This window comes from Podarcis gaigeae, assembly GCF_964106915.1.
Source record: "Podarcis gaigeae genome assembly, chromosome: 4".
In the NCBI taxonomy this organism is placed as follows: Eukaryota; Metazoa; Chordata; class Lepidosauria; order Squamata; family Lacertidae; genus Podarcis; species Podarcis gaigeae.
In genome coordinates this window covers 9,723,722-9,749,436 of record NC_139677.1, presented here as the reverse complement: position 1 = coordinate 9,749,436, position 25,715 = coordinate 9,723,722, and the positions used below count along the sequence as shown (strand labels likewise).

Sequence of the window (25,715 nt, the reverse complement as noted above, 5' to 3'; positions counted from 1 at the left end):
CACAGAGTTCCTTCTGTACTGAAAAAGAAAAAGATGTGATAATTGCCAATAATTTATTGTAAGGATTCTGATTAGATGAATGTGATAAGAACAATAGATGTACATGGTAAGGTGTAAGAACACATCTTGTAATCTGATGACTCAAGCACGTGAATTTATATAACCTTGAAGATCATTTAAAGGAAAAAAAGGATTTACACATGCTGAAACAATCTTAGCCAACCTGATATCCTCCAGCTGTTTGCAACTACGACTCCCATTAGCCCCGGCCAGCACAGAACAGCTGGAGGGTGCTAGGTTGGCATTGGCTGACACAGAAAAATAATGGAGCCGAAGGAAAATAAAGAAGGAATAAATAAATGTGTGTAAGGGAGCAACATCCTCACATTATATTCTTAATGCCTCTCACCCAATAATATTCTATACACAGTGCATGTGGAAAGAGGTGCTAAGGCTGCAACGTTATATGCACTTTCCTGAGAGTAAGCCCACTAACATCAATGGGACTTACTTCTGAGTAAGCATGTACGGATTTGCACCATAAGTTTTAGTATTGTGCTGTATCTAGAAGGTCACACTATGAAGCTAAGCTGGACTCATCCAGTTTGATCAAGAAAACCAATGGAAAATGAAGAAGATGATGCTATTGATTTTGCTGTGGGAGAATGGACGGCGTCAAATTTCTAGGTGGAAGGTTGCAGATGAGGTATTTTGGAGTCAATCATTTATTCGCTTGCTGCTTTTTTGGTCCTCAGCCGCAGACAATTTGCAACATTAAAACTTCAGACACACGATAGTATAAAGCCAGAGAGTGCTAAAACAAGTCTACAAGGATCTACAAGGATCAAAACAACTACAATACATTAAAATAAATTGAAAGCTTTGCAGAATTAAAAAAATTAATAAATCTTACAGTGAAATCTTGTTTTGTTTGCTGAGTGTGTATCAGATTGCAGCATTGACTGTCTACCTAAAAGAATCAGAGCTAGAACTCTAGAGATATCATTGCCTACAGTATACTCACATACATATTCTGGCATTAGGTCCAGTCAAACTGGTTTTTATAGGTTTCTCATTGGTACCTCAAGAAGAGCCTCAAGGGAAGCCTTAGGGCAGCTCCCAGGAGTGCAATCCACCTGCTACAAATAATAGGCTTGCCTACCTACATTTTGGAGTAACTGTTGTCATGATCAGTTCTAGGCTTGCACCCGTGTTAAGTAACCTACACATACCCCATTCAGTGTCTGGAACTGTTTGAATATACTTTAAAGTTTAAGTTTCAACGGGCATATGCAGCTCTCTAAAAAGGGGAATCAATGCTTGTCTACTTTGTTTGCTTCAAATAAAATAACAGATTCAGTAAAATAGCAATATGATCCACACGGCACTACATTTAGAAAGAAGATGAAATATTTCCCCAAAATGCTTAGAGCATTGCCAGACCTCTAAATGTCAGAGCCTGGGTTCCCAGGAACTACCTGACCAGTAACAACAACAACAACAACAACAATTTATTATTTATACCCCGCCCATCAGGCTGGGCTTCCCCAGCCACTCTGGGCGGCTTCCAACGAAATATTAAAATACCATAATGCATCAAACATTAAAAGCTTCCCTAAACAGGGCTGCCTTCAGATGTCTTCTAAAAGTCTGGTAGTTGTTTTTCTCTTTGACATCTGGTGGGAGGGCATTCCACAGGGCGGGCGCCACTACCAAAAAGGCCCTCTGCCTGGTTCCCTGTAACTTGACTTCTTGCAGTGAGGGAACCGCCAGAAGGCCCTTGGCGCTGGACCTCAGTGTCCAGGCTGGATGGGGGTGGAGACGCTCCTTCAGGTATACTGGACCGAGGCTGTCCTAGTGTCATATGCATGGTGGGGCTTTGGGCTGCTGTTTCTCAAACCACAGCTTCCAGGGGTTCATGGCGAAATTGTTTCTTCCTTTCAAAAGCAACTTGTGACCTGGCATAGGGGGTTTGCAGTTCAAATAGGAAATGTCAAACATACCACTTAGCCATGCCCAAGCCATGTTTAATTGACATGTCTCAATTATATCTCTGAATCCCGGCCAGAATTTCAATAGTGGGAGATTGGCTAAGTTGCCTCTTCCAATAACCAACAAACATTCTGATTATCAAAATAATTTCTCATTTTTTTTAATATAAAAAAGACTCTTCCTGGTAGGTAATTCACCAGATTTTTGTTTCAAATTCTTCAAAGTCTTCTAACAAGGCCCACTGGACAATATATACTGGCTAGCTATTTCAGTTGTACTTGTTAAGATTGGATTAGCAATTACTTCCTAATGTTTTCTGTGCACTAAATCTTAAAGATAAGAAAGCAGAAATAAAGCATAACACAAAAGGATAAGGAATGTGAAGAGATAACTTTCATCAATAGTTCTGAATTTCCCATCACATACAAAAATAATTTCCATTTGCTGTCATCACATACACACCACAAATATGTGTTGGGGTTCACTTCCTTTCTCTTATACAATTGAACAGACATCATTGGTTTTCTCTTAAAATAATTAGTAACAGAATTGCTGTTTACAAGGTTTTTTTAAGAAAACATTGTCAGGTTTCTTCTTACATATAAATTCCAAGATTTCCTCACCATTTACCTTTTAAAATAAAGGCAATTTAATTGTTTCAACTGTCCTTTAGAAGTGAAATTGACTTGATCAGAAGCATCTTGTGACTCTAGTCAATGTTACTTCTCCAGTAAAATTGTCTTCTCCCGAGACAAAGGAATTCTAGCAATGACCTGTAAGGGAGCAAGGTTTACCATGCCCTTCTATAGCTTTCAAATCTTTGGTGCTGAACTGAAAGCATGAAAGAATAGGGCGCTGCCCCCCTTGTTCTTCAGAAATAATCATCTCCCCACAGCCTTAAAACCACTCACTTCTCAAAATGGAAGTACCAAAAAGAAAAAAGATCAGAACTTGGAAAACAGGAAACAGGAAGAGAAAATGACTTAACATTTAAGTTGCTTGGCGGGGTTTTGTTTCACCCATTCCCTAGAATATAAATGAAATGGAAGATTTTGTTTTTTCGAAAACAGACAGGTTTCCAGCAACAACAATTTTGAACAAAATATTTTTACAAGCTAAGTTAGAAGAGCATCATTCCATTCATGGTCCACACCCATGATAACTTGAAAGACAGAACCAGAGAACAAATATTATGATCAAATGTTCTTTGTTATGAAGAAAGGTTCCCTTTTCTTATTTCCATTCCACTGAGTTCATCTTGTCCCCCACAATGAGACTTTTTGAACTTGAGTGCGTTCAGCCCATAATATATATTTTTAAGTGGATGGAAAACTGCATCTAACACCAAGTAGTTTTCATGCGTGTAGTTCAAGGTGGAAATGATCTCTACGATATGTCCACACCCCATGCCTACTTGGTAATGCAGATATTGAAAAATATTTAGCATAACACTTAAATGTGCGTTGCAAGTGGAAATATTTGTAGAGATTCCAACACATTTTAAAGTGCATTTGCTTCTCTTGAACGTTTGCTTTGCTAATTTGTTCATCTCGCCCCTCCACACAAACACTATATTTACTGTTCTAGTGCTAATGCATTTTCAGGTCTCTAAAGCTTTTAACCTTTAATCTTCTTTCATTCAAGTAAGGTTAAGTAATCTTTCTTCTTTCTTTCCTTGTGGCCAAAAATAGGTCTTCAATCAAACTTTCCTCTGAAAAAGACAACTCTCCCATCAAACCCTAAAGTGCTTCCTCTTAAAACTTGACAATTTTCCTAGCAATAATGCAGAAAGAATGTGGAGCAGGAGATTATGTAAAACAGGTAATTCTTTTTAAAAGCACACAGACACAATGTTTTATACATTTTAAACGAAACTAGGAAGAAACATACAAGAAGTCAACGTCAAATTTAGTGCCTGATCCACCCAAGTTTCAGCATTTTCAAGGACCATTCAGTTCAACAGGAAAAATTTCACATACACAGTTATGACTTCAGACATTAAGGCTGCAGTCCTATACCCACTTACCTGGGAGTAAGTCCCATGGAACTCAACAGGTCTTCCTTCTGAGTAGACATATATATAATTTCACTGTAAGTTAAAGATATATAACATCACACAATAGTCTTCCAAACCAATGACATCAGTTCATGTATTCCATTTTAAATTGTTTCAAATCCTGCTTTTCAATTTCTGTTATGTCACTGTTTTTATTATTATATTCTTAATGATATGATATTATTCTTTTTAATGATATTGATATTATATGTTCCTGAAAACTGTTGTTGAAGGGTGGCATAGAATTCCCTTAAATAAATTAATAAGGCTGCAATCCTATGCACTGTTACCTGCAGGTAAGACCCACTAAACTCAACTGAGTTAACTTGAAAAGGACTGTACTGTTGATTTATTACAGAGCAGGGACTCATGTAGCAATACAACAGCCAGTCTCATATAAGAGTAAGCTTTTAGAAGCCTTTAGATAGCCAGTTCATTTATTTTTCAAGACACCTTAATAGTATTCTTGTGGCACACAGTTTGGGAGTTCTAGATTTACATGATGTCTGGCAGCCTCTGCTAGCTTGAATGCTAATGAAATAGTAATTTAAGTTTAATTTCCAGACATACCATACATGTAAATCAATGAGGGGATACTCAGATGATGTAACAATATAAGTCTCATTCCTAGTGACATTGTACACCCACAAATATTTTCTCTGGGGTCCAAACATTAAAAAAAAAAATCTTTAAAAGGAATCTTGCTGCAAGCATGTTCAAAAATAGAATTGTAGGGTGTTATTTTTTGTTTGGGTTGTAATTATAGATGGCGTTTTATTAAAAGAAGTCTGAGGTAAGGGATTGTACATTCTATTAATGCTCTATACTGTTAATTCCTGTCACTGTTCACTTGTTACTTTATTTTTAGGGGCAAAGTTATAGTGAGCTGCTAGATCACATGTGCCAAAGTATTTGAAGTATCTGCAGCTGCTTACATTGCAAGCGATCCAAACTGCATTCCTGTCACGAATCATAGATTTGCGAGTGCAGCACAACAAGTTTCAAAAGAGAGAGGGAGAACGAGAGAGCAAGGTTATACATGTTGCAATCAGATAGTGAGACTTTATAAGATTCTTTCGTGTCTGAGGAGCTCCATCATTCTCTCGCCCCCCCTGTCCTGATGATGGATGGGTTGTGCCGCCATTGCCAGCTTCAGTCTTTAGCTTTCATAGCCGTCCAACGTGCGCCAAGAATGGATTTAAGTGGCAGCGGTTTTGACAGAGCCTTTGCCGCTCTCTTGCCCATACAGCAACCATCAAAAGGTTCACAAGATGCCATGCGCCAGCAGCTGAAATGGGCACACAACTTGAGATCGGAGAGGACTCCTGGAAAACATGCGGCTCTGAGCTAAAGAGCAGGGTTATCAACTGAGGAAAGGGGATCAGTTCTTGTTCCCATAATGGTGCCTTGATTTGCAGGCGAAGCCTCTCACAGCAGGGCGGGTTGGCACTGTGGGCTGCCAAGGTCAACCGTTCCACTTGGTTGAAAAGTTGACAACTCTGCTCAATAGCCTTCCTTGTCCATCCCTGCAATCCTAGTGGAGAAGGGAGTATTGGGTTTATGTATTTCAGTTGGACACTTAGCAAGACTGGCTGTGTTCATATAGATCCCCAGGAGGGAAGGAGAAGCACATGGGTCAATCTCAAGGGAGCTTTTCCGTAGATTCTGTGGTCCCTTCCTTTAATGTATGCACCACTTCTTAGAGGGCCATGAGAACTGTGTCCCACCAATCAGAGCCATTCTTGCCATTAGGTAAGGTAAGGTAAAGGATCCCTGGACAGAAGTGTGAGGTGGCTAAACTGAGATGTGGAAAATATGGAAACAATGAGGAGAAGCAGGACTAAGATGTGGAGATATGCTTCAGAGATCCAGACTGTAGGGAGCTCCAAAAAATTAATAAATATAATTTGGACTATAATTTGGTCTTTTTTATTTTAGTTTTTTTTATTTTAATTGGAGTATTATGATTGGATATATTAATTGGATGTTTTTTACTGGAAAATAAATAAAAATGATTTTTTTAAAAAGGAAGTGTGAGGTGGCTACCTCAGTCGCCTGATTTAGAGGTGTAATGAAAGGACAGCAACTTGTTACATCAATGCTTTTTAATTCTTCACTATTGATGTTATCTACTCCAGGGTGAAGCACTTGTGGGATTTCTTCCTCGGTGCTAAAATAACTTGGCCAGCTTTGAAAACAGGCCTCAGAGGAGCACAGTGCTGGCCTTTGAGGGATACAGTTTTATACAGAGTAGTTTTCATTGTATCTTATAAATTTATTGTGATATTTTACTTTTATTTTATTTTATATTTTGAAGGGGTTTTTTAATCAATTTGTGAAAGAGACTGTATCGATTGGTGACGATATCGATTGAACATGTCCAGGCATGTTCCTGAAAGAATTTTAAAAGGGAAATTTGCAAAGGGAAAGACACACCAAGTGAGATTTTGACATGCCTGAAATTGAGACTTAAATTTTAACATCACAATTCACACCCAAAATGATGTGTGCTAAAACAGTTGAGAAAGATAATCAAGGACTGTTGCATTACTCATTCTTGCAACTTAAAATAAATTTAGCCGTTTCAAGTGTTGGACTTGTCTTTTTTTTTCCTACGAGGCATCTGTTTTTGAAAATTGAAGTTAGCAATTGTGGGCATGCAAGTAGCAGCAAGCCTTGCCCAGAACACAAAATAGCCAAGCATCAGCATTGAACCCACCTCAGGCAGCACAATGTCCTGGGTCAGCCCTGGCACTGCTCTTCCCAAGGGTGATCAGATGCAAAAGAAGCTCTGGTTCTGGCACCTCCTTGGAGGAGAGGGAGGTTGTGACGCAAGGAACATGGACGGAAATGCCCTTTTCTGTACAATTATTAAAGGTGTAGGGACCCCATTCTTTTTTCACCTACTGAACCATGATCTTCTTAAAGGTAAAGGGACCCCTGACCATTAGGTCCAGTCGTGGCCGACTCTGGGGTTGCGGCGCTCATCTCGCTTTACTGGCCAAGGGAGCCGGCGTACAGCTTCCAGGTCGTGTGGCCAGCATGACTAAGCCGCTTCTGGCGAACCAGAGCAGTGCACAGAAACGCCATTTACCTTCCCGCCGGAGCGGTACATATTTATCTACTTGCACTTTGACATGCTTTCAAACTGCTAGGTTGGCAGGAACAGGGAATGAGCAACGGGAGCTCACTCCATCGCAGGGATTCAAACCGCTGACCTTCTGATCGGCAAGTCCTAGGCTCTGTGGTTTAACCCACAGCGCCACCCGCGTCCCTTCATGATCTTCTTACATCAACCCAAATGTAAATGGCACAAAAAGAGATAAGGAAAAGAGAAAATTCAATATCCTCATGCAAAGCCATTTTATATCTTAATGCTCAGACAAAAGAAATCTGCATTTCTTGTCATTTATCTTACCAGGGTATGGAAAAACAAGAATGGCCACTGCACACTTGAAGCCCCTGGCACAGAATGAATGAATGAATCTTTATTTGCATCAGCCACCAGCCATACCAATAAAACAAACAAAATGTGGTATACAGAAGATAAATTATTGCCCCTGGCAGTAATAATCCTGGGAACTGTAGTCTGCCCTCTCACAGAGCTACAGTTCGCAGCACTCATACCAAACTACAGTTCCCAGGATTCTTTGGGAGTGGCCATGAGCTTTAAATCTATGGTGTGGGGTGAGTCCCATGAAAAGGAAAAAAAATGTTTGCAATATTTGTGCATAGGTACATTTGATGCATTACTTGCACATGAAAGGACCACGTTTGTTTTCACAACGCAGTCCCTACAGTTGTTTCCTGAGCTACAGAAGTCACTGAAAACATCAGTTCGCCATGCCCCACACTTCCTATAATTCATCATGCCTTTAAAAAGCGACTGTCCTATCATGGTCAGCTGAGAGCACCATGAACTACATGCAACCTGGAAAACAAAGGAATGCCCCAAATTGTACCATTGCATAACATTAATGTCATTTTGTTGGTGTTGACGTTTCACATGGAACATGGCATGTTTATTTTGCCTCGTTTGTCTGATGATTATTAGTTCTGTATTAACTTTTTGCATCAGGGTAACCACACTGCGTATGGAGAATGCTATCTTGGGTCCCAGCCAACCGTCTCCAAGTGCCTTGGTGGCTTTCAAGCACGACTGACTGGAGGTGGGACTAGACAGTGTGGCGGCAGCCTTAGGCCTTCAGACAACTTCCTACTCTCCCCTCTCCCCAAACCCTCCCCCAGGCTGTTTTTCCTTCATGTTGGGCTCACTTCTGGCATCAAAAAATGAGATGAAGAGTTACGGTGGTGCTACAGGAACAGCAGACTCAGCACGGATGTAATTCCAGATACTTATAGCTTCTCTGCTTCAAATCACACACATATACCAAAGGACCTTGCAGTTGTTGGGCACAACTCATCTTCGAAGTCGTGGGTCATGTCTAGTTCTTCTGTAAAGGCCATAAACAAGGAGACATTAGGGGACTAGCCTAGTATGTTGACGTTGTTTTGCACCATGTACAACCTGCATCACAAGAATATACGGAACTGTGTGTACTATCTCAGATCATTGGTCCATCTCTGCCCCAAGGCAATCAGCAATGGTTCTCCAACGTCTGAAACAAAAGTCATCCAGAACCTCTTTTTATCCCTCTGGATTAAGTATGATTTTGAGCATGAAATGCATGTGCTTACCTGCTGCACTTTGGCCACTCCACAGAGTTTTATGCCTTCTTTACCCCAGCACTTCTTGTTTGGGATATGAACCTGAGACCTCACACACAAACACTATGCAAAACTTGTGCATCTGGCAAACTAGGCTTCTGCTTATGTGACTTTGAGGCTTTATTTTCAAATTTTCTAGCCCCCCCACCCCTATAATCACCAATCCCAAACTATCTGACAGAAACAGAGCATAAAATGATACCATCAGTTTCAGATATACAAGAGGACCAGATTACACTGTCACAATTAAAATAGAATTGATGGCTTCTTCCTACACCCCATTAACATTCCACAAAAGCCTGAGCAATCGGTTACCAATGTCCACAGAACTGTAGAGTTGGAAGGGACCAACCTCTGCAATCTTTTCCCCAATGTGGGACGGGAACCCACAACCCTAAGATTAAGAGTCTTATGCTCCACATGCATTACTCTTGGTAAACAGCCTACAGATTCTTCTCATTAGCCCCATGTCCAATGGCTAGGGATGATGGGAGTTGTAGGTCAGCAACACCGGGAGGGCCCAAATTCCCCACCACCACCTGCTATAAAGCAATAGAAGCTACTTTCCCCTTAGTGCTACCATGGTGGATATACTGGAATCTACCATCAGTAAACCTACTGGTTATAGGTTAGAGATCAGAGTGGGTTAGCCACCCAGAGTGGCTGGGGAAACCCAGCCAGATGGGAGGGGTACAAATAATAAATTATTATTATTATTATTATTATTATTATTATTATTATTACCCACCAGAGTAGCACTAAGCAGAAACAACTGTGTGTCTTTTGATATCATAAAGACTTCCAAATAATTATGACATAAGCTTTCATGAACTTGATATTAGTTTACTAGTTTGTTAGCCTTTGAGGTCCCTGAAACCTCTTTCTGGTTTTTGTTGCCACAAACTGAGAGAGCTACCCCTCTGGAAATCTTTACTATGGAAAAAACTGCTTCCATTTCCCCACAGGAATAATCCATTGCACACAACTTCAGTTGTGGGGGCGGGGGGGAGCTTACCACACGGGGGACAGTTTGTCTGAAAAGTTTTCCCTAATTCCTAATTGTAGCTGCTTTTGCTGGTACCATACAAGTCCATGGAGTTGTGAAATCTATTGGACCAACCTTCTCATCCTGTCAGTTTTACTCCTTTTTTTGTTCTGTCAGTTTCACTTTAAAGGGCTGCGAATATGCACCCTTCCTTCCTTCTACTTTAAACAAACAAACAAAAACAACCCAACTATGAATCAAGGTGTTAGGGAAAGAGGCAGGTAATCATAGCAAAAGAGAAAGCTTTTATAAATTGGCCACTTCTAATACATATTAAGGGACGCGGGTGGCGCTGTGGGTAAAACCTCAGCGCCTAGGACTTGCCGATCGCATGGTCGGCGGTTCGAATCCCCGTGGCGGGGTGCACTCCCGTTGCTCGGTCCCAGCGCCTGCCAACCTAGCAGTTCGAAAGCACCCCTGGGTGCAAGTAGATAAATAGGTACCACTTTATAGCGGGAAGGTAAACGGCGTTCCGTGTGCTGCTCTGGTGCCGGTTCGCCGGAGCAGCTTCGTCACGCTGGCCACGTGACCCAGAAGTGTCTGCGGACAGCGCTGGCTCTCAGCCTCTAGAGTGAGATGAGTGCACAATCCTAGAATCTGTCAAGACTGGCCCGTACGGGCAGGGGTACCTTTACCTTTAATACATATTAAGCTGATGAATATAATGGTGTAATAAGGCACAACAAAACACAACATGTGACTTCAAGCTCCTCCCCCTATTCAATTGCTTTTCCCAGCAATAAACTGGGCTGTACTGCCTAGCATGGAACCCCCCTTTAGAAAGAAAGAAAGAAAGAAAGAAAGAAAGAAAGAAAGAAAGAAAGAAAGAAAGAAACATACTGCTATCATGCCTGACTCCTTAGTGGCAACTGAGGCTGGATCTACACACATTAAAAAAAAAAAACATTTCAGGAAAACACATTGTAAACCTCATAATGGCAAATCACATTGCTGAAAGTCCCAACTCTACAGAACTATCTGGTGTCACAGTGTTATCACACATTTAAAATCCTTTTTTTAATAAAAAAAACAGTAATCTGGCTGAGTCCTAAGTTTGTGAAAAACGGCAGTGTGACCACAATTCAACTATGGAAGAGGGCTCAGTGTTGATTGGACTCATTGAAGAAAAAATATCTTGCTAACAGTTTAGAAAATCTGGTGTGTCTGGTAGACAAAGAACTGGGTGGCAATTCCTTTCTCAGTTCTAGAGTTCTCAACTCTTCCAAAAGATCCTGGGATGTGGCCGTTACTCAGCGGTAGGGAGAACATGCTTTGCAAGGAGACGGTGCCTGATTCGACTCTGACCTTTAGGTTTAATAAATTTTATATACCAGGGCTGAAAAAGACCTTTGCCTAAGATCTTGGAGAGCTTTGGCAGGTCAGAACACAGAGCTCAGTGGCATAATAACCTAAGTATGACAGCTCCATATATATATATTTAGAATCATAATACTGAACCTTGCTCTTTTGTCTGCTATTGTTGCTGTTCTTTCATTTCTGTTTTATTGCCTTCCACAGCAGCTGATGAGAAAACACATTTGAACTGTTTCTCAACCATGGTTTGCTTGTGAGAACATTGCTCCTTATTTCTATATTCTCAACTAATCCGTTCTGATATTTTAATACTGTGGGACCTGAACCAATATATCTGTATTTCCAATGCAAATGTCTTTAAGATGTCGTTGAGTGCCTGAAAGTTTATTCCACAGTCTTCAAATGGGATCATTTCCTTTCAATGTAGCACAGCTGTGTAATAATCAAGTGTAGTCTGCATTCCATATGCTAAAACCAGATTGCTTGCTGTTCATTATATGCCTAAATTTGCCTATTTGCATGATCCAAAACCAGCCTCAGCCAGAACTGAAACAATCAGACACAGCCAGACCATGTTGGCATGTTTTTATTTAAAGGCACAGCTAGCTTTTCAAGGACTCCAGGTGAGAAACAGGATTACACAATATGAATAACATAGTATGTTTCTTGGAAACGTCTGCAACCCATTCACGGTCTGTTTGCTTTTTCAAAAAGCAATCTGCCGTTGTAACCGATAAACCCACAAAATCAAAATGACTTCTTTTCAAAGACTCTGCTCTGGGATAATTTTAGAGAGCCAACTTTCCTCCTCCACAAAAAAAAAAGATGAGCATATTTCACTGCAAAAGCAGTGATTACGGCCTTAGTGATTCTTAGACCATAGTTCCAATCTCACCCCCACCACTCTCCTGCCATCTTGCTTGGCCAAACTATGCTACATAGTCAGCTTTGTTAGCTCAGTTGGTTGCAGCATGATGCCAAGGTTGCAAGTTCGAACCCCGTAGGGGACAGTTGCATATTTCTGCATTGCAGGGGGTTGAAGAAGAAGAAGAGTTTGGATTTGATATCCCGCTTTATCACTACCCTAAGGAGTCTCAAAGTGGCTAACATTCTCCTTTCCCTTCCTCCCCCACAACAAACACCCTGTGAGGTGAGTGGGGCTGAGAGACTTCAGAGAAGTGTGACTAGCCCAAGGTCACCCAGCAGCTGCATGTGGAGGAGTGAGGAATCGAACCCGGTTCACCAGATTACGAGTCTACCGCTCTTAACCACTACACCACACTAGATGATCCTCATGGTCCCATCCAATGCTACAATTGTATGAGCCAGATCACAGAATCAAAGAATTGTGGAGTTGGAAGGGACCCCAATGCAGAAATCTCAACCAGATCATACCTGAAAGATGGTCATTCAACCTCTGCTTAGAAACCACCAGGGAAGTAGAGTCCGCCACCTCCCAAGGGAGTCCGTTCCACTGTCAAACAGCTCTTTCTCTTAATTGTAATCTCTTGATATTTAGTAAGAATCGCCTGATGTTTAGTTGGAATCTCCTTTCTTGTAACTTTGGTTCAGATCCTAGCCTCCACAGCAGGAGAAAAAAAGCTCGCTCCATCTTCCATGTGACAGCCCTTTCAGTAGTTGAAGATGGCTGTATCTCCTCTCAGTCTCCTCTTTACCAGGCTAATCATGCCCGATTCCCTCATAAGACTTCTGGTCGCTTGTTACCAGAATGTCTCCAAACTGCTGTGACATTTCCTCCCCTGTCACAATGACGTCTGCTCATGTAAGTGTTGGCTCCAATCTTTGGTATCTACACCGATTAATAAAGGCAAGAAAGTAGATTGTATCTGAGAGCAACGCTCCCTAGATTAGTTATGTGGGTGAACTCAGTCAAATCAGGGATCATGTTGTGAGCAGAATGGCATATTATGCAACTGATCACATATGGTACATTACGATCAGGGCTTTTTTTCAGCTGGAACTTGCTGGAACTCAGTTCCGGCGCCTCTCAGATGGGTACCATTGCCATTCTAAGAGAACAAGGGAGGTGTTCATGGTGAATTCTATTTTTCCTAGAAAAATAGCACTGAGTATGATGTCACTGAGGACAAACAAAGCAAACCAAGAGATGAGGTGGTTGTATCGAGTGCTGTGCAAGCAGCGTTCCACTTGCACAACAAGGCTTGCTCCAGTGGATCCCCAACCCCTTGGAGAAGACTTTGAGCATGTGCGGGGAACTGCAAGAGAGAGGAGTGGAGGGGAAAGTCCCATTGGGCAAGTGGACGTCTTTTGCTCTAGCAGAACATCAGCACTGGCAACAACCCTGGAGGCAAATGTAGACAAATAAGCAAAGGTTTTTATAGGCATTGCCCAAAAAATCGTCAAAAGAAGAGGCTTTTTCACACTGCTAAAAGTGTTCCCCAACAACAAGGACGTCAGCTCAGCATAACCCTAGCAATGCTCCCTTTTATCAAAGATCTTTTACTCGTGGGTAATATATATGCTATATCAAATCATATAGCAAAGAGCTCCTTTAAGCAGCTTAATCAGCAGTCAATCCATCTTGGATTCTGTTTCAACCAAGGGACTTTGACTTGTTAAGCCAAATATTTAACTACCGCTTAGATTTCTAGTATCTACTTGAAGTCTTTATCAGGCCACTCCAATTCATCTTTGTCAAATAATAAACCTTTTGGCCGCAGACCCCCTTCTCCCTGCAGGTGTCAAAGAAATATATCACTGTAATTTATAAAACACAAGATGACAGAATCCCCATTAGTGCAATTGTTAGCCAATGCCAAAAGGTAATCTTGTTACAAATATCACCACCTTTTCATCTGTATTATTTTCCGGGTGGTCTGAAACATTGATTCAGAAAATAATGCCACAAACAGCAACTTGTAGTTCCCGAGGCCAAGCGGCCAGATGTGTCAATAATCAGTGCAAATTGGAAACAGATGTTGGTCCATCTTGAATAATAAATATAATTGAAATACTTCCTTTGGTCTCTCAGGTCCTCAGCAGACTCAAAAAATAAAGTCACTCTGAATTTTTATAATACATTTTCTTGGGTTCCTGTTTTTATGATGAGCACAAGGCTGCATTCCGAAATGCTTGTGCCATGATTTGCTATACCTGCAAAGCCATATGTGTCTGCACAGACGTTGCCAGCCATATGATCTGGATGTCATTGTCAGGTAGTGGCAGCGAGGGGTACATAAGAATTGGAACATGATCAATGCTGTACAGCACTGGGGTATAATCTGGCAGCACCAGATCACCAGTGTTGAAGCAATGATTCTTCAACATCAACTTTGTCGGACTGGTCATGTATTTCAGATGCCTGATTATTGTCTTCCAAAGCAAATACTGTATTCTCAACTTAAGAATGGAAAGTGAAATACTGGTGGACAACAAAAGAGGTTTAAAGATGCTCTCAAGGCAAATCTTTTAAAATGCAGTATAAGCACAGAAAACTGGAAAACACTGGTCTGCGAGCGCTCCAATTGGAGAATAGCCTTTACCAAAGGTGTCATAGACTTTGAAGAAGCACAAAGTCAGGACAAAAGGGAGAAATGAGCCAGGACGAAGGCATGTTTGGCAAATCCTCACCGTGATCAGCTCCCACACAGAAACCTATGTCCCCACTGTGGAAGGACGTGTGAATCCAGAATTGGCCTCCACAGTCACATACAGACACACCATTAAGACAATACTCATGGAAGACAATCTTACTCGGCTACGAGTGGTTGCCAAAGAAGAATCTGGCAGCAGGACAGGGAGCCTGGGGAGGTGGGTTGGAGTCCAGGAAAGAATCATGCATGATGTACAAAGTCAGAGGCAACATGGAGTCAACATGGAGCTAAACAGTGGTGGTCTGTGGGAAAGGGGAGGTTCAACACATTTTTCTTCATGCACAGCAGCTGATTGGCAAAAAGAGGCAAAAACCAGGAAGCATCACTTAGCAGAGATAAGGGTGTGACAGGACTACAACATGGGCACCATGCCCAGAGAGCGATCAGCAGTGCTCAGCCATGGCAGAGGTCCCTGATGTCATTGGCACATGCTAAGTGCTATGGGCAAAGCAAAGTGCCCTGGTAATGGGTGCCCTTCACTTGTGTTGCTAAGAGTACTGCATTCGCCACCCCCAATCCTGTACACATCACTACTGAAACAAAACGATTCCCACCCACCTACCCAGGAGAACCCTCTTGGAAAGATCTGACTGGTCACAAAAATAATGAGAGTTTTTGTTTGTTTTTTAATCCTACTAAGAGGCTGATCCCACCAAAAGGCCTAACCCTGGGACTGGAAGAGCAGCTCTGTGAAAATCTACTTTGTTTTGGTTTGGTTTTTTAATCTATGCAAACAAAAAACCACAGTCATATGCAGTCACTCACTATAGTTCCCCTTCAGAAATTCTCAGAAAGAGGTATTGGTTCTCAGGGCTTTGATAACATACACAACTCCCTTTTTGCTTTGAATTCAAACTCTCCTGGAGGCATGAACAAAACACAATACTGTCTGGTTAACACCTCTTTATCTTAACCCGGGATCAAGATTAAGTCGCTATTGTGGCATTTGGTTAAGAGTTTTCAACATGCTGACATCATTGGGATCCCATTACTCCAGATATCTGAGGTTTCATTTCCCTTCTTTAAGTGGGACCTGACTGACCCCCCTCGTGCCCCTTTAGTGAAATTAAAAGACACACAATGAAATATTAAAACATACTTCTTTTAAAAGAATTTAGGGCACAAAAGGGAGCTAGTTTTACATATTTATGCCCCATGGGTCCAGTTATGATGACCCCAGTGAATCAGGGGTGTTATGATGGGGGGGGGTGATGGCTGGCTGCTGACTCTCAGCAGGTAAAATACTACCTAATCCAAAACGTTTCATAAATGTTTGACAAAATCATTCTGCAGGGGTTTCCCCCTCCCTCCTTTTTTGCTCATTAATTTTCCCATGGCCGCCTCAGCCCCTTCGTTGCTTCTCAAATCCTGCCTGCCAATTGTTATTCATTTAATGCGACAGGCTGTCATTTCCTTTGAAGTCACCTCATCCTTCCTGCAAACTTTGATGCCATGCAAAGCTCTTGAACGGGAGTGTGAAGATCAAAGGCAAATATGACAGGGTTGTTGTTGCTGCTGCTGCTGCTGCTGGCCCTCCCAGGTTGGAATGAGGAACCAAACTGACAGTCCGCACCTCAGAAGTGCTCCGTATGGGTTGAGCAAGAAGGCATGGTGCTTAGGGAGTGAAAATCCCACCATTTCAGAGAACTAGTCATCACCTTCTAATTCGTTCTCAACATGGTGTCTGGCTGCAAGAAAGGGGAAAGTGATCCAGGAAGAGCAGAGGAACTGTTGAGTGCTAGGACTCCAGAGAGCTGAGCAGGAACTGGCTTACCTAGACAGTCTTCCCCAACCTCCAGAAGGACCACAGTTCCCATCATTCCTGGCCCCTGGATCCTGTAGGAGCTGTAGTCTAAAATAGCTGGAGGGCACCAGATTGGAAATCTCTGCTGAGATGAGAGCCAGGCCCATTGAAGAATGGATATCTATAGCTGGGAGCCCAAATAATTTTGAGCTGTTGTCTCACAGCCAGTTCCTTTAACATATCAAGGTTACAATCTTCTCAAAGAGATGCATTTATTATCAAGTGTGTTATCTCAGTACATTGTCAAGGTTTGATCTTGGGGCCTAGAATGTACTACTCAAAGTAAGTCCTCTGTGCTGATGCAGTGGTGGCAGAGAAATCTAAATCGGTCTCATGTGCGGTCAATGTGCAGGCATTGCAATAAATAGTGGTACAGGTCCTCTACACAAGGTTGCCCACACAGACAAAGTCTCTACTTGTACTGTACTTTGCTGTACCAACCATCCACCACCGCCTTGGGCCTCGATTGGAATCGTAATTCTGTAAAAGCGATTCTTAGTATGGCAGGTGGGAGCTTTGTCAGATAACTAGCTCAGATGTGCTCCATTTTGATAAGTGGGAACCATGGTGAACTTTGGGTAGAGGCAATCGTGGTTAAATCCCTTTCTGCATTGGACCTGAAGAGACAATCTCTTAAGTGTCTCTTATCTACGTGGGGCTACCTTTGAAGGTGACTCGGAAAGTACAACTAATCCAGAATGCAGCAGCTAGACTGGTGACTGGGGGCGGCTGCCGAGACCATATAACACCGGTCTTGAAAGACCTACATTGGCTCCCAGTACATTTCTGAGCACAATTCAAAGTGTTGGTGCTGACCTTTAAAGCCCTAAACGGCCTCGGTCCAGTATACCTGAAGGAGCATCTCCACCCCCATCATTCTGCCCGGACGCTGAGGTCCAGTGCTGAGGGCCTTCTGGCGGTTCCCTCATTGCAAGAGGCAAAGCTACAGGGAACCAGGCAGAGGGCCTTCTTGGTAGTGGCGCCCGCCTTGTGGAACGCCCTTCCAGCAGATGTCAAAGCGATAAACAACTACCTGACATTCAGAAGGCAACTTAAGGCAGCCCTGTTCAGGGAAGTTTTTAACGTGTGATATTTTACTGTATTTTTGCTTTCTATGGAAGCCACCCAGAGTGGCTGGGGAGGCCCAGCCAGATGGGCGGGGTATAAATATTATTATTATTATTATTATTATTATTATTATTATTATTATTATTATCCATCTTCATGATCACCTGAAGATCTTGTAATTGATATTGGGTCAAGAGGCGTTGGATGCCATCCTGTATAGAAGGATAGACAACTCAGGATAAATTGCTGTGACTCCACCTTCCCTGCCCCATCAGATCTTGCCTGGTGGGCACAGTTGGGTCATGATGGCTTCCCCCTTCATGCGCCCAAAGAATTATAGCTTCTCCCACCACAGAGCAATAGTTCCTAGCATCCTTAACAAGCAAGATTCTTTGGGGGAAGCCAACTGCTTCAAATATGTGTTGAATGTGCTTTAAATACCTGGGGGAGATCTGCTCTTTGTCTCATTCTTGCTCTCGAGCAACAGTTCTTGACCATTTGAGTCAGACGATAGATTGGGAGGTCAGCTTCTGCTGCTGCATGACTGGACAGAGCTCTGTGGTATCTTTCAGTTCCCAAAGCTGCATTCCCCCCACACTTCCTCCTTTGCCCAGAGGCTGCTCCCATTTTTATTTTCAACAGTGGCAGACTTTGAGCTCTCGAATTTCATTGGCACCCTGTACAACACTAAAATACCCAACACCTCTTGCAATCCATTCTACAGCATTGTTGTGGTGCCCCCTGCCCCTGTTGCACTACCCTAAAACTGCCTTTGCCTTTAAGTTAGAAGCACATAAGAACATGAAAAGAGCCCCACTAGATCAGACCAATGGCTCATCTAATCCAGCGTCTGATCTGACAGTGTCCAACCAGGTGCCTATGGGAAGTTAGCAAGCAGGACCTGAGCTCACCAGCACCCTCCCCACTTGTGATTCCCAGCAGACTGCCTTTGACAGTGGAGGTAGTCCATTGATTTCAATGGGTCTGCTCTGAGCATGTCATAGGTGCAACCCAGAAGCTCCATTACTAGTAGTTGTTTCACAAACACAACAGAACTGAAAATCATGGAGGATTAATTCCAAAATGGGAAACGATGAATAGTTACAAAACCAATGAACTGGCTGAGCTATTTGTAGGTCTCAGATGATTCAGAAACTCATACAAGTGAAAAACTAGTAACATTTGACTGGTAAATTGAACAGCTCTCTTCACAAATATTTCCATCTTCTCGTTAACTCAGCAACCTCCTCTCCCCTACGCTTTGAGTTTGGAGAATTTTCAAATAGTTCTCTTCGGCTGCTCTGCACATTATTTTTCCACTTGGCTAGAGATTTGGAAACTAGAGTCAAGTTCAGTTGACAACCCTATACATCATGCCCTTTAGACTGCAGGAACCTGACCACATTTATCTCTGTTCCCACAATGGTTCTGCTCACAACTGTTTCTCCACATAATTCAGAGAAAACATCTTAGATACAGTGTTGCCTAATCTAAAAAGTTTCAGAAGCCTTCTCAGGGGGCTCCAGGCAGACTACCATTTTGAACCAGAACCAATGGTGAGAAAGGCTTGTCTTCCTTTGCAACTAGCTGTCCTCCTTTCACTGTTAATGCTCTGCCTTCCCTTTTTTTGAGTCTTTCTCAAGGCCATCCTTACCCATACTGTGTGAGACAACCACCCACCTCAGCTAGCAGGTGCTGGGGGTGAGAGGGATCAGCAACAGAGGGTCTTGGACCACAGAGCTGTGTCTTCATTCACTACATGAGCACATGAATGCAGAAAACAACATTTTACATTGTGAAGGATAAATTTCAGCACCTTCTTTCACGTGTAAGGACATGCACTTTAGTGCTGAAATGTAAATTTTGTTGCTGGAAGGAAGGCGCTAAATTTCATTCTGCCATTAATCCCCCCCCCCCCTTAAATTAAAGGCATGAAATTCTAATGCAGCAGACTACAAAAGAGAATTTTGGTCTCAACAGTGAACATTTAAGTAAGCACCCCATTATTATGCTTACAATTAAGCTCATGTTTTATTATTTGCACTGTCGAACTTGACGTGCAAAATGCATGCCAGGTTCAGTGCATCTTTATTTATATTTTGCTTACTATTTACAGCTGTCTCTATGCAGATCATACGATAAATGGTAGCAGGCAGGAGGTTTAATATGGGAACCACCAAAGGGTAAGAGTTGAGAGCAAACATTTCCCATTCTTGTCCCATGATTACAAGTGTAAGAGTGCCCAGCCGATTTGCATTCATTCCCTCATCGTCATCATTTTATTCGTATGGCCCTCTGCCTCTTAAACCTGCACATCCTCCCTCCCTCTGCAAAGTAGCCTTAACTCTGTGCCATAGCTGTCAACCGTCCCTTATTTGGCGGGAATGTCCCTTATCCCAGCGCTGTGTCCCACTGCTGTCCCTTATTGATGATGTCCCTTAAATTTCCCAGGTTTCAAAGGAAGCAGCTTCTCTCCCTCCCTGCCGGCCAGGGAGGAGGGAGGCTCCAATTGTGTTGCTTGGCGGCCCGGCCTGGCCCCCTCTGTCCTCCTCTCACCAGCCTTGGCCCCCGGGAGCCCCTCCAGGCCATCCTCCTCGCAGCTGCCGAACTGAGGTTCTCTGCCTGGGGCCTCTCCTCTGCCCGCCACTGCCGCCACCGCTCCCACTAAACCGTACTGCGACTGCGCTGCCGAAGGACCTGGATGAGATGGGCAGCCTGGCGCAGCCTGTGAATTCCTGAGGAGCCTTGAGAGGAGAGCGAGGGCACGAGAGAAAAGATACAGAACTGCAGCAGCATCTTCGTAGCTTGGACTTCGTTTTGCGTGAAAAGTGGTTGCTGCTTGTAGTTATTTAATTGCAGTGTTTCATCAGCTGGTGTCTTGAGCAGCAACCTCTGGAAACGAAGGGCTAAAAACCAGCGCTGCTCTCCAAAATTATCTGGTCCCTTTTAACTTCGTATTTCAGCTGGTTGACTAAAATCCCTTATTTTGGCTGCTGATCCCTTATTTTCGAGGCTTCTGGTCCCTTATTTTCAAATCTGTAAGTTGACAGCTATGCTCTGTGCTGATCGTGACCTCAAGCCATGGTTAGCTTGAAAACAGCAGCCTGCTTTGCACACAGCATTAAGACATAGTTTAAAGTAAACTCAATAGTTCCCATTTGTTCCTGTCCTGCTCTTGCTTTTGCCATGCCAGGAAGAAACAATGTGGACCAGTGACCATAGTTTGTTTCCTGCAAACAAACCGGAAGCAGTAAGCTAAGAACAAACCCTGGCTTCCGACAGCAGTTTATTTGGAGAGAAACAAACCATAGGCACTGGTTCAAATGTAGCTCTCTGATTTACTTCTTCCCAGAAAATTGGACACTGTTGAGCATGTGCAATAGCACAAGGTATTATGCTACTTTTAATACTGCACATGAAGAAGGTCAGGGTCTGACCCCGGTGCTTGAAGCTGGTTTGCAAACCATAATTATGAGCAACCATGGTTAGCATTAGCCTCAGTGCCAACACAGCGCTAAACCATGATTAATTATGAAAGGGGACGAGATGAGGGGTATTTATGCATAAGCTATTGTTCTTATATTCAGTCAGGAAATTTTAGGTCTGTCCAAGACCATTCCCACACAAAGTGATGAGTGATGGCAACTGTAAAAATAGCACTAAATAAATTAACACCTGGAACAATCTAGCAAGTGCAATGCACTTTTAAGTAACTCTGAATTCAATGTGGGAGAATGAAGCACTTGTCTAAACCATGACCAATGAAATCAAAGGGACTTAACTTGGGTTGGCATGTGCCCAAAATGTGAATGTAATGAAAAATTACCTAATATCCACAGCTGGCACTGCAGTGAGCGCAAACTAAAAAGTCACACTTGCCAATCTTACTGCTCCCCACTTCGCTAACCCTGACACCTGAAATCTACCATTTAATTATGGGCTCTTCTAAAGTCAGTTACTGTACAGGGCTAATGAGTGTACTTGTATTTAGTCCTATTAACTTTGGCTCACATTGAAGAAGAACAGATTATGATGTTTTATATTTTATCTACATGCAATGGCATGCACTTTTCTTCTATTCCAGCGGCACATGCCAAGGTGAAGAAAGGTTTTTGTCTCATCAGAGTATGTTAACTAGGTTTGTATAATTAAAATAAATAAAACCAGGTTTGTTTGTTTTTTTTAAAAAAAATCCACCTTCTTCCATATTTCACCTTCTTCATATACCTTGGTAATTATGTCTGTGTTATGACACAAAACGTTCAGGCTTCTAAGCAGCTTGCAGGTTTTTCAATTCCAGCTGCAAAGTACACAATTATAAACTGAAGTTTAATTAAGTATGCATTGCTTGCAGCAGTTGTTTAATCACAGGGCCATCAAAGTGTGTTTCCAAAAATCTTCATAAACAGAATCTTTTAAAGTAAATGGTAGGTTGGCACATTCTCCGAAGAAATAAACCATGCAATGCATTAATTTTTAGCTCTTTGGAAATGTTTGCTCTCAGTCTGCAAAAATGGCCTCAGTCCAGAAATGAATCTAATCTAAATTACCAGTTTGCTCGACCAAAACTTGACCATTTTGAAGGCAGATAAAATATAGAACTATGTGGGGCTTTAAAAAAAAAACCTGCATTCACAGCAATCAAGTGGAAAGATCTGGGGTAGAGACATTTTGAAGACCTACACAACTTGTGACCAATCAAGCCAATAAAATCCACCATTTATACGCAGTGATCCAGGGACCCCAAGCCCTAGATCTTTTGCAGTGGAAGGCCCCAGATCTGCAGATCCTTCTGTCCTTTATTATTATTTTTTAATGAGACAACAATAACTTTGCAAATTCAGCGGCTGGATGCACAGCAAAGTGTCCTGCTGGTGAGATCTCAGCTTCTTCCTGCAAACATCTATGCACATCTTTTTAAGCATATGTAAGTTAAGCCTTGTGCAAATTTGCAGCCACCCACCAATGTGGATGGGACAAGCAGGTGTCTTTGGGAATCACAGAAGCAGGACTTGAAAGCAAAGGCTTGTTGGGCTCAATGTGTGCCACCAAACATTTTCAGCACAAACATTGTGCTTTCAAGTGGACTGAAATATGTTCTCCCTTGTTATATTGCCATTATAGGTGTCTATTTATATCAACTATGAATAGAATCATGCAGCAGTCTTTACTCTTTGGTAAGTCACAGTGCCTTAAAGATGGCTTGGTTTTTTCTTTAATTGAAATTCAGCTCCAGGTTAAAACAATCTTGTGGATTTTAATAGAGCTGGGGGACCATCAGATATTTCTGGAACCAATGGGCGGAATTCCATATTGCGCTCTTCCAAATGTTCCACCTGCACAAGCATTCCATATTGCCAGACAGAATGATTCCCTTTCTCCTTCCTGTACTGTTTTGGGGGTTCTCCCTGGGACAGGGGGGCTCCAGCCAATTTAGGGAACATGGAAGGCATGTGGGAGAAGGAAGGAAATCTCCATTGCACAATCAGAAGTTCTTGCACAGGACTTCCAATGATAGGACTGGTTAAGTGAATCCTACTTGTTCTGTTTCATATTTTGTTCATTCGTTTCATAAAATTTATATAAAGAAACCCACGTCAAAGCCGTTCACAACTATCAGAAGTTCACGTCCATTCACAGTTATGCCTTGTAGGAACTACTGTAGCTGCAGACATCCCTAAAGTTTTGCCATTTTAATCTTCTAAATGTTGTGCAGCGATATTCCTTAAACAAATAATTTTATCTGAACTGGTAGTTTCAACGATGGAAATAACATTTTATTTAACGCCATTTTACCCTGTTCCTCAGCCTGAAAGACCCCCAGAGCATCTTATGTCAGATCAATAAAAACAGGACAGTCTGGACAGATCTCCTGAAAGGCATAACACAAAATGGTGGAGGAGGGAAGAGGAAAACAAGCAACTTCAGTCACAAATTCTTAGAGATTGGTTAATGTCAGAGCAGCACAGTGGAAACACAGGGAGATAGTTGTCTGTTACCCAGAATAGACTTGTTGAAACTAATAACCATGACTATGTTAGGGCCATTAGTTTCAATAGATTTATTCTCAGTACAACACAGCTGCACCTCCAGCTTCAAATTTCCATTCAGCCACAAAGCTCAATGGATGACCTTGGGCCAGTCACTATTTCTCAGACCCACCAACCTCACAGGGTTGTTGTGAGGATAAAATGGAGATGGGGAGAACCACGTGTGCTTGGAGGGAAGATGGAACATAAATGTAGTAAGTAAATGAAAGTTAGATAACAGCTCCTACTAAGGCCAGCTGGGAAGGAAAGAGTTCAGAGACGAGGAGGAGTCAAATGGAGGTGGTCTCTCAACAGAGCAGACACAGTAATCCAGCTCCCATCTCTCCTTCTGTTCAGCCTGAGGGAACCACTTTTCCTTGAAAGGAGACTATGCTTAAGACTATGCTGGAACATCTGGTACTGCAGGGAACAGGATGTTCTTGCTGTGGAAAAACCCACCCAATCAGAGTATCTCTGGACAATGGTTTTTTTTGTGATCCACTATCTCTTCTGACAATTGGCTGAAGAGTAGCACAACTCTTTGCAGCCACCATCTAAATGCACATTTGCATGGTGTTACTGAAGAGTTTTCCTCTGTTTTCCTCACCAGCTTTTCCAACTATGACGATTTGCCTCCTCGTAATGATGCGTTTTGGAGTATAAACATATGGGACAAGTGTTGCCTACACAGATTTTGGAAATAAGACTTTATGTTCTTAATATAAGTGCCGGCTTTGTTCTGTATTATTTTGAAGCTTGTTTCATTGTTTGCTGTTGATCTTGAAAAGTTGCATAGTGATTTAGGGCTTCTGAAACACTCGACAAAAATTGTATAGAAAAACTATGTAGCCCATGTATGCACTGTACCTTGAATGCACATTTGGAGCACATTCTTCCCCTCTAAGAATTCTGGGTACTGTACCTTCTGGGAACCCCTCACAAAGCTACAATTCCCAGTACCCAGAATTCTTTGAGGGGAAGAATGTGCTTTAAAGTGGGCACAGCCTTCAATGAGTGCTGGATTAAGAGTGGTATGGGCAGTTCCTCCCCACAGAGCACCAAGCCAAAGGGACAATTGAGAAAACCCATTTGGGGGTGCCGAATTTTGGACTTGCTCAGGGCGCCATATATGCAAAGATTACCCAGGTCTGCTTCTGCATTAGATATTAGGAACAGAGGCAGCTGTCTTAGGCTACTGCAGACTGTTTATCCATTTAGCTCAGTGTTGTCTAGGGACACGGGTGGCGCTGTTGGGTTAAACCACAGAGCCTAGGACTTGCCCATCAGAAGGTCGGCAGTTCGAATCCCCACGACGGGGTGAACTCCCATTGCTCGGTCCCTGCTCCTGCCAGCCTAGCAGTTCAAAAGCATGCCAAAGTACAAGTAGATAAATAGGTACCGCTCTGGTGGGAAGGTAAACGGCATTTCCGTGCACTGCTCTGGTTAACCAGAAGTGGCTTCATCATGCTGGCCACATGACCCGGAAGCTGCACGCCGGCTCCCTCGGCCAGTAAAGCGAGATGAGTGCCACAACCCCAGAGTCGGCCATGACTGGACCTAATGGTCAGGGGTCCCTTTACCTTTACCTGTCTAATGTCTACTCTGACTGACAGCAGCTCCTCTGGGTCACGGTCAGGGATAATTTGCACCACTTGCTATCTGTCCCTTTTAAATGGAAGTGGCTCAGGGACTGAAGCTGCAAAACCCATGGTCTATCGGGGGGGGGGGGGCTCCTTCTCAACCCCAGTGAGTGGATTAATGAACTGGGCTTGAAATGAACTTTCTCTGGTGTTATGTGAGGGCAGAGAATCAAATCTCTCTGTTTCTTTCCTTCGCAGCCATATTGCTGCAGACTGGAGTTAGCATGACAAAAGTTAATGGCTGAAAGAAACACCCCAATTTATAAGGCAGTAAAAAAAAAAGAGCTGCGCATTAAGATGCTGCAATTCACTCCTTTGAACTTTCAGGAAATGTCTTTGGTTTTAATAGCACACCTTCAATTATATACACTCAGAGAGAGGGATTTTTTTCATAGCAATACCCT

General features: G+C 42.6%; 1 protein-coding gene across 1 annotated transcript in view; it reads right to left on the bottom strand.

Moving 5' to 3' along the window:
• Positions 1-25,715, bottom strand: part of KLF5 (KLF transcription factor 5) — a 189,483-nt gene that overhangs the window by 75,693 nt on the left and 88,075 nt on the right. The gene's annotated exons all lie outside the window — the stretch shown is intronic.